This window comes from Anolis sagrei, chromosome X (assembly GCF_037176765.1).
Source record: "Anolis sagrei isolate rAnoSag1 chromosome X, rAnoSag1.mat, whole genome shotgun sequence".
Classification (NCBI taxonomy): Eukaryota; Metazoa; Chordata; class Lepidosauria; order Squamata; family Dactyloidae; genus Anolis; species Anolis sagrei.
In genome coordinates, this window is record NC_090034.1 from 30,540,025 (window position 1) to 30,548,814 (window position 8,790).

General features: G+C 47.3%; 1 non-coding gene across 1 annotated transcript; it reads right to left on the reverse strand.

The window, feature by feature from the left end:
- Positions 1-1,980: 1,980 nt before the first annotated feature.
- Positions 1,981-2,144, reverse strand: LOC132782187 (U1 spliceosomal RNA). The gene has a single exon (XR_009632033.1). It is a non-coding gene; the product is annotated as a U1 spliceosomal RNA (small nuclear RNA).
- Between the last annotated feature and the right edge of the window lie 6,646 nt (positions 2,145-8,790).

The window sequence follows — 8,790 nt, forward strand, 5'->3', positions numbered from 1 at the left end:
ATCTTCAGAGGTCTGTTGGAGGTGAGGCAAGTGGAGTGTATATATATTAATATTAATATAATAATAAACTGAACATTATAATAAAATATTAATAACATAAAATACTAATAGAATACTAAATTGAAAATAAAAATATAATAAAATATAATATAAAAAGTTGAAAATCATACTAATATAAGAACTACACAATTAAGTTGAATATATTAATATAATAAAACACTAATATATTAATAAATTGAAAATAATGATAATAATATAGAAAAGAGGAGAAAAGATAAAATATTAGAAATTGTTTAAATAAAATATAAAATATTAGAAGGAAATATTAGAAGAAAATATTACATTAAAATTTAATAAAACAGTGCAAGAAAATATAAAATATTGAAAGGGATATTAGAAGAAAATATTAAAATTAAATTAAAATAAATAGTACAAGGAAATATTAGAAGGAAATAATGGAAGAAAATATTAGGAGACCATATTAGAAGAAAATATTAAAAGGAAATAAAATAAAATAATAGAAGGAAATATTAGCTTGAATAGCACCGAGTAGCCTTGCAGCTGCAAAGTGAATCAGTGAAGGTATCTGCATAAAGGTAGCCCAAAATCAAGATAGTAGCTAAGGAACACCACTCAAGAACAGGGGAACTTCAGACAGCAAACCATCAAAGTGCCAGTTAATGCATAACATTGGTAGATGAAGGCAAAGTGTTGCCATCCAAGTTCAATGTCCTTCTTTCGTCCAGGTCTTTGAGTAGATGAGCAAGGGCATAGAAGAAGGCTTGGAGGCCTGGGATTTCCTACTCCAAAGCCCTTGTCTTGAGACAGCGCCAATTCAATGGATTCGACATAATATGTCAAATCCATTGAATTGGTGCTGCAGGAACAGCTTTAAGAGGAGCTTCAAAGGCACTTGCAGAAAATAGGCCCATTTCTCTTAGTGCCAAGCCACCCTGAGGAGGAGGAGGAGGAGGAGGAGGAGAGAGAGAGAGAGAAAGAGGAAGGAAAGAAGGGAGGAGGAGCAGAAGAAGGAAGGAAGGGAAGAGGAGGAAGGAAGAATAGAACAAAGGCGAAGGAAAGAAGGGAGGAGGAGGAAAGAAGGGAGGGAGGAGGGGGAAAGAAGGAAGAGGAGTGGAGGGAGAAGAAAGGAAGTAAGGAAGGAGGAGCGGAAGAACGACAAGGAAGGCAGGAGGAGGAAGGAAGAACAGAACAAAGAAGAAGGAAGGAGGAGGAGAGGGAAGGAGGAGAAAGGAAGGGAGCGAGAAGGAGGAAGGAAAGAAGGAAGAGGAGGAAGAAGGAAAGAAAGAAGGGAGGGAGGGAGGGAGAAGGAGAAGGGAAAAAGAAAAGAAGGAAGAGGAGGGGGAAGTAAGGAATGAGAAATAGAACGAAAGAGAGGGAAAGGATGGAGGAGGAGAAGAGAAGGAAGAGAAAAGGAAGGAAAGTAAGAAGGGGAAGGAGGAAAAGGAAAGGAAAAAGAGAAAAAATGACCACAAAGGTTTTACCCGTGTTTCACCCAAAGTAAACAATGACGTCGAACAATCTACCATATTTTGACAGAAAAACAGGAGTATCTTCTGGATTGTTGTAGGTTTTTCCGGGCTATATGGCCATGTTCTAGAGGCATTTTCTCCTGACATTTCGCCTGCATCTATGGCAAGCATCCTCAGAGGTAGTAAGGTCTGTTGGAACTAGGAAAAAAGGGTTTATATATCTGTGGAATGACCAGGGTGAGACAAAAGACTCTTCTCTGCTGGAGCTGCCATAAATGCAGGCGAAAAGTCAGGAAAAAATGCCTCTAGAACATGGCCATATAGCCCGGAAAAACCCACACCAACCCAGTGATTCCGGCTATGAAAGCCTTCGACAACACAAGAAGTATCTTCTGATGCACCACCTGCGTGTAGTAGAACAAGTACAATAGTAATGTCAATGGCGGTCCTGGGAATTGAGAGCTCTTGTCTGCCTTTGAACCAGAGAAGCCAGGGGAAAGCGCGAACGCAGTCCCCCACTACCACAAATTATGCAGTCGAGTTTCCCGCATTTGGGGAAATCGCAGGGGTCAGCACACCCGGAGTGCAATGGATGAGCCTCACCCTGGGAAAACCACCTTCGTGATCATGGTGTCTCCCCTGCCAGGTAAGTATGAGTTGGAGCTGCACGGCCTCCGCCTCACCCCTGTTTTGCCCTGCCTCCTAAGGCACGGTAGGCACCCCAGGGGCCAGGCTAGAGTAGCAGGGGACACAGGGCAGGAACTGTAGGTTAGGCTTGGGAGCAGGTTCCCCGGGAGAGATGGTGCCCATGGCCTCCAGACTGGGCCCTTGGAAGGGACCACAATGCGCCGCTAAAAGGCAATCTGCATGCCTGGCCCCGCCCAGCCCGACTTAGGCGAGTCGCTTCCGGTCTACTAGGCCATAGTTTTGCTGAAAGATTTCCTGGAAGACCTCAGAGTTCAACTTCAGAATCCAAAGTGAGTGGAGGTGGAAACTGCTCTTTCTTACAAACTGCTGTTGGAAGAAGATTGAACAGGAAAGGAGAGGAATGGAAGACCCAAGGTTGAGTCATGAGTTGGAAATTTGGAATAAAGACAGGACAGTGTGAATGACAGAAGGCTCAATCATCACTCCAATTACAATGGAAAGGAAATCCCCCCCACCAATTTGAAAAACCTATGGGATAAAAAAAAATTAAGAGAAAAAAATAGATCAAAAAGGGGATTGGATAAATTGGTTGCTGTGAGTTTTCTGGACTGTCTGGCCATTATTATTATTATTATTTTGTCATGTCAGGAGCGACTTGAGAAACTGCAAGTCGCTTCTGGTGTGAGAGAATTGGCCGTCTGCAAGGACGTTGCCCAGGGGACGCCCAGATGATTTGATGTTTTTATCATCCTTGCAGAGGCGGCCCTAGGTAATTTTCAATGGTAAGCAAACAGTATTTTGACGCCCCCCCCCCCAAACCTATCACTATATATATATATATATATATATATATATATGCATACCGTAAAAACCGGGGTACTAGACGACTTCTTGGGCATGTAAAACTTTAGAAAATTTTGGGGGTTGTCTAGTACCCCGGGTATAAAATTAAAATAAAATAAAATAACAATAAAATTACCGGACTTGCTCATAGAGGTCTCCTGGGCAGGCTCCCCATCCTTCCTGCCTTCTTTGCACAGGCCCAGGCCTCTCCTTTGTTGGCGGCAGGGCCCCTGGGCTGCTTCCCGCGCTGCTCAGGCTGCGCTGCTCAGGCCAAGAATCACGAAGCCTGGCTAGGAAGGAGCGGTGCTTAGGCCACTCTCCTTCCTAGCCAGGCCTCGTGATTCTCACGTCTTCTCCCGCGAGACAAGGTCTCGCGGGAGAAGACACGAGAATCGCGAGGCCTGACTCGGAAGGAATGCGGCCTAAGCAGCGCTCCTTCCTAGCCAGGCCTCCCGAAAATCGCGAAGCCTGGCTAGGAAGGAGTGCTGCTTAGGCCGCTCTCCTTCCTAGCCAGGCCTCGCGATTCTCGCGTCTTCTCCCGTGAGACATTGTTGTCTCGTGGGAGAAGACGGAAGAATCGCGAGGCCTGGCTCGGAAGGAATGCGGCCTAAGCAGTGCTCCTTCCTAGCCAGGCCTCCCGAAAATCGCGAAGCCATGCGTGGGAGCTCCTCAAGAGCGCCCCCCCCAGACGGGCACCCTACGCAAAAGCGTAATTTGCGTACTGTCTTGGGCCGCCTCTGCATCCTTGTGGGAGGCTTCTCTCATGTCCCTGCATGAGGAGCTGGAGTCGATAGAGGGATCTCATCCGCCATGTACCAGAAGCATTCTCTCCTGACGTTTCGCCTGAATCTACAGCAGGCATCCTCAGAGGTTGAGAGGTCTGTTGGAAACAAAGTAAGTGAGGTTTATATATCTGTAGAATGTCCAGGGTGGGTGAAAGAACTCTTGCAACATTCACACCTACCTCTAATAGACAAGAGTTCTTTCTCCCACCCTGGACATTCCACAGATATATAAGCCCCACTTACTTAGTTTCCAACAGACCCCTCAACCTCTGAGGATTCCTGAGCTGGGGGACTTCAACCTCCATGCCAAGTCCACTCTGTCTGGGGTGGCTCAGGATTTCATGGCTGCCATGACAACCATGGGACTGTCCCAAATGATATCTGGGCCTACTCATATAGCTGGGCACACTCTTGACTTAGTTTTTAAGGCGGACAGGGGAGGCAATGTCAATATGGAAGAACTCTCAATTGTTCAGTTGTTGTGGATTGACCATTACCTGATCAGGTTTAGACTAACCACAGCCTCTAACCTCCGCAGGGGTGGGGGGCCCATTAAGATGGTCTGCCCCAGGGGACTTATGGATCCAGATAGATTCCTGACATCTCTTGGGGAGTTTCCTGTCATGGTGGCAGACGATCCTGTCGATGCCCTGGTCGATCTCTGGAATACGGAGGTGACAAGGGTGGTGGACACGATTGCCCCCAAATGTCCCCTCTCACTCTGCAGAGACAACTTAAAAAATCACATAGTTGGAAGAGACCTTGTGGGACATCCAGTGCAACCCCATTCTGTCAAGAAGCAGGAAAATCGAATTCAAAGCATCCTCCCCATCCAGCCTCTTCTTAAAAGCCTCCAAAGAAGGAGCTTCCCTTCACCACACTCTTGGACAGAGAGTTCCACTGCTGAACAGTTCTCTCTTTCACAGTTAGGAAGTGCTTCCTCGTGATTAGGTGGAGTCTCCTTTCTTTCCTATAGTTTGAAGCTATTGTTCCATTGTGTCCTGGTCTCCAGGGCAGCAGAAAATACGTCTGCTCCCTCTTCCTTATGACTTCCCCTCCTTCACCTCTTGATCCTCTCAGCCTTCTATTCTGCAGGCTAAACATGCCCCAGCCTTTCAGTCACTCCTCATAGGGCTTGTTCTCCAGACCCTCGATCCTTTTAGTCACCCTCTTTTGGACACATTCCAGCTCAGAGTCAACATCTCCCTTAAATTGTGGTGTCCAGAATTGGACACAGTGTGATTCGAGGTGTGGTTTGACCAAGGCAGAATAGAGAGGTAGCATGACTTCCCTGGATCTAGGCATTACACTCCTGTTGATACAGGCCAAAATCCCATTGGCTTTTTTAGCTGCCACAGGACATTGCTGGCTCATGTTAACCTTCCTCCCCACGAGGACTCTGAGATCTTTTTCACATGTACTGCTATTGAGCTAGGCATTCCCCGTTCTGTATCTTTGTATTTAATTTTTTCTGCCTAAGTGGAGTATCTTGCATTTGTCCCTGTTGAACTACCTTTTTGTTAGTTTTGGCCAATCATCTGTCTTATCCGTTAAGATCATTTTGAATTCTGCTCCTGTCTTCTGGAGTATTGGCTCTCCCTCTCAATTTGATCTCGTCTGCAAACTTGATGAGCATGCCTTCTCATCCTTCATCTAAGTTGTTAATAGAGATGTTGAACAGGACCAGGATGGAACCCTGCTGGTGGCACTCCACTCACCCTTTCTTTCCAGGATGAAGAAGAAGCATTGGGGAAAATCACTCTCTGGGTTCATTCACTTTATTAAAGTATTGGAGAAGTCACCAACTTATTGCAGTGACCTTTGCCTGCCTTTTTCCTGTCCTGGGAAGATCAGCCAACATCTTGCCAGGCTTCATTTGCATTGATTGGATCAATCAGCTACCTCAATGGAACCCATACAACCCAAGTGAGACAGAGGATAACAGGAGCCAGGTGGACCACCCTTCCTTTGTGTTACTGTTTGGACAATACCTGACATTTGCCATCCCAGCACGGAGTTTCCAGTCACGAGATACCATGCCACAGTTTTGGAAAGGCTATTTTCCTCCTTTGTTATTCCTAGACATTGGACATTTATATGGACAATATTTTCTGTTGGAACTTGCATGGGAGTTTGGTGTTCGAGACACTGTGCTTGATCAGAATTTGAACGCCTAAGGGACAATACAAGTTTTGGCAGACCCATCAGGGTCATTGTGCTCACACATCAGGGATATTTAATACCATCATCAGTCCTCATCTGATCCATTGTTCTGAAGCTCGCCATCCCCTCTCTAGCCATTGGACAGAGGGCAATCTCCATCTGAGGCAGTCAGTACTCTCTCCCGCCTCTCCAGGGAGCCCCCACTGATGTCATGCTGGCTCAGCCAATCATGGTGAAGGTGGGTCCAGCTGGGGGCGGTGGGAATTTTGAACCTGTAAAAGTGTATAAAAGTGCATGTTTTTCTGTAAAATGTATCTCAGCTGTCTTTAGTGGGCTACCACAAGCTGTCATCACTTCAGCTGACTTTAAATAAAATATTTAGCGGCTTGTCTCCAACATTGTGAGCATTCTTTCGTCGGATTGGGCTTCCTTTGCTCACCAAGCACATGGATCCACAGCTGGTTGGGCACCGGAGCCTCTCGCTGCCTAAAGGTTGGCTCTCAGTCCTGGGTTCTGGGCATGGATCTCACTATCTCTGGCCACTCCAAATTGCTCTATTTCACTTCCTTAACAATCTTTTCCAGAATATTGCCTGGTATTGATGTGAGGCTGACCAGATTTGGGTCCTTGATTCTCCAGGGAGCTGGTGGTGATGAAACACGCGAGACAGAGACTAGTGTGCCGCTGGGGAGGACTCAGGACAAATCTGACTGAGTACAGGCTAGAACCTCACTTAGGGCCTCCTTCACGGCACTGAAGGCGTTCTTCACTGCCTGCATTGTGTCTGCAACTAATAGACCAGCGGAGTTGTTAATAGGTTGTATATCCAACCTATTAACAGTAGCAAAATTACTTATAGCAAGAAATTGGATAAGGGAAATAAATATAAAAAAGGAAGAGTGGTATAAGAAATTATGAAAATTGGCAAAAAGTGACAAAATTGACATGTAAAAAAAAGTGACAAAATTGACATAAAAAGTTAAAAGAGGAATATGGAAAAGTGGTTTTGATGAGGTTTGGAGAACATTTACAGGAAAAAAGATTTTTAAAAGGACAGAGAATTGCCTCCACAGGAAGGAAATTTGGGACAGAGGAGATAAATTTACACACATACAGATTTTCACTTTTATTATTTGTATACAAGAAGTTCACTTCACTTCACTTAGGTGATCCCTTGTAGTTGGAGGAGGATGGTCCTCCAAGGTCAGTGTTCTGTCAGTGGGTCCACAGGTGACTGTGGAGCCCAATTCTTGATCTGCAGCTTCTTCCGCAGTGAGGGCATTGGTTTCCAGGTGGAAGGCGGTCTTGGCCGGGGTTGGCTTGATGCGCCTTCCTCTTGGCACGTTTCTCTTTTTCACCCTCCACTCGTGCCTCCTCAAATTCTGCAGCACTGCTGGTCACAGCTGACCTCCAGCTGGAGCGGTCAAGGGCCAGGGCTTCCCAGTTCTCAGTGTCTATGCCAGAGTTTTTAAGGTTGGCTTTGAGTTGAGCCCATCTTTAAATCTCTTTTCCTGCCCACCAACATTCCGTTTTCCGTTCTTGAGTTCGGAGTAAAACAACTGCTTTGGAAGACGGTGGTCAGGCATCAGAACAACATAGCCGGTCCAGCAGAATTGATGGCAGAAGACCATCGCTTCAATGCTGGTGGTCTTTGCTTCTTCTAGCACGCTGACATTTGTTTGCTTGTCTTCCCAAGAGATTTGCAGGATTTTCCGTAGACTGTCCACGTCTCGCATGCGTATCACAGGGTTGGGAGGACAATAGCTTTATAAACAAGCACCTTGGTATCCCTACGGATGTCCCGGTCCTCAAACACTCTCTGCTTCATTCGGAAAAAGGCTACACTCGCAGAGCTCAGGCGGTGTTGAATTTCAGTGTCAACGTTGACTTTGGTGGAGAGGAGGCTGCTAAGGTAGCGGAAATGGTCAACATTTTCTAATGTTACACCATTAAGCTGTGTTTCTGGCATTGGAAAGGGTGAGGATAACTGAGTGGATTTCGAGTGACATTGTAAACCGCCTTGAGTCACAAGGAGAGGCGGGTCAGAAATGAAATAATAATAATAATAATAATAATAATAATATGGATGCAAACATTGCAACTTTTAAAAAAATCTGAAAGGAGAGGTGGGTGACAAATATTTCAATCTCATGTGTAGAAGGGCCCATCTCCAGACTGCCATAGAATGCATGGCACGCTGCCTCCCCTTTACCGCGCGCCTTTAGTGTACGTCCCGCCCCTCGCGGCCTCCGATTGGCCCTCCTACTTCCCCCCTCTTCTCTCGCTGTGAGCCCCGCCCCTCGCGGCCTCCGATTGGCCCCTTCCCTCCTCTCTCCCTCAGTTATCCCTCGCGCCGCTGCTAAAGGGGCGACCTCGCGGCCTCCGATTGGCCCCTCCTCCCTCCCCTTTCCCTCGCCCCTTTGCTGTAAGCCACTCTACTCGCAGCCTTTGATTGGCCCCTCCCCTTTCCCGCGCACCCTTGCTGTAGGCCCCGCTCATATCGGTCTCCGATTGGCCCCCACCCCTTCTCCCTCGCGGGCCTCCGATTAGCGCCTCCCCCACTTCTTTTCCCCTCGCACCCTTACTGTAGGCTCCGCCCCTCGCGGACTCCGTTTGGCCCCTCCCTCCTCCCTCGCTGTAGGCTCCGCCCCTGTTGGCCTCTGATTACCCCCCCTTTCTCCTCCCCCCTCCATTTTCCCTCGCGCCCTTGCTGTAGGCTACGCCTCTCGCGGTCTCTGATTGGCCCCTCCTCCCCCTCGCGCCCTTGTTATAGGCCCCGCCCCTCGCGGCCTCTGATTGGCCCGCCTTTCCCCGCCCTCGCGCCCGGCTAAGCCACGCCCCCTGTTGAGAGAGACCCCGCC